A 1,280-nucleotide genomic window follows, 5' to 3' on the forward strand; every position below is an offset into this window, starting at 1 on the left:
AGGACACTTGCATTTTGCACTGAGAATGACTCTAGGACCGTAAATGTCAGAGTAGAAAGGACCTGTCTAGATATATTTTGAGCACCATATTTTGGAAAGTGAAATAAATATGACCTTAGGGATCTTTCCTAGTGCACTGGAGGTATACAAACTTTAGGGTCACTCTCTTATGGAGAGTAGACTTTTTTTTTTGAAGATATTTTTGCTGTAGGGTTCATGCGCTTGCCAGACAGACAGAGAGAGAGACAAAAAGACAGAAAGTGAGAAATCACCTCCCGGGGGGGATGGCCACTCCGCAATCCCTTCTCTTCAGTTCTCCTCTTGGGATCTTGGGCATGCATGCACACATGCCCAGCATAAGTTTTAAGCCACTGGGTCTGAGACGCGAACCATGGTCGACGACGTGGGAGTTCAGTGACATAACTATTACACTAACTGCTGGTCCCAAGAGAGTAGACTTTAATAGAAGATTTGGGAGAATTATATTAAAATGCAGTGGAATACAAAATACAGATAAAATATCTTTTTAAGTTTTACAGATGGTGCATACACTCACCAGAAAGACAAAGAGAGAAGGAGAGGGAGAAAGCACCCCCTTATACACAATTGTCATTACATAATCCCTACTCTTATACCTCTCTGTCCTTTTGGTATGTGGACACACATGCTGGAAGGGTATCTCAAGCTTTAAGACTTATACCTCATGGCCATGGCTTGGCCCTAGATAAGCCTTTTAAAGTAAAACAGAAGTCTGCAAACAATTTTTCCTCTGAATTGGATTGGAAATGGTATGAGATGCAGTCTCCTAAATCATCATATTGTTATTGGGAAAATTGAGATCCAAAAAGAAGATTCTTTGTCACAGGGTCGTTGAGGTACTTAATAACAAAAAAAAGACTTGACTCCAAACCATTAGTTTTCTAGACAATTTGGCTCACGCCATAGAAGGCAGAAGAGAGCTTAGGAGGTGCTAAAGACCATTCTTTGGTAAGTGGAGAAGTACCTAATATATACAAGTCATTTTGCTTCTAAAATTCTGATTTTCTTAATCTGTAAGAAGCTTTTATGAGAGTACAGTGTATATATAACAATTTGGGCATTTAATTTGAAATGCATAGGTTTGAATCCTAGCTATATGACTATCTAAGTGTCTGAACTTGAGCAACTTCCTTAACCTCTCTGTGCCTCAACCTCATTTAAAAATGAGTGGTAAAAAGAACACTTATCTTGAGTATATTGTAAGAATTAAGTTAGTTAATACAGGCAAAGTACTTAAAAGA

Source organism: Tupaia chinensis, unplaced genomic scaffold (genome assembly GCF_000334495.1).
Source record: "Tupaia chinensis unplaced genomic scaffold, TupChi_1.0 Scaffold000160_1, whole genome shotgun sequence".
Classification (NCBI taxonomy): Eukaryota; Metazoa; Chordata; class Mammalia; order Scandentia; family Tupaiidae; genus Tupaia; species Tupaia belangeri.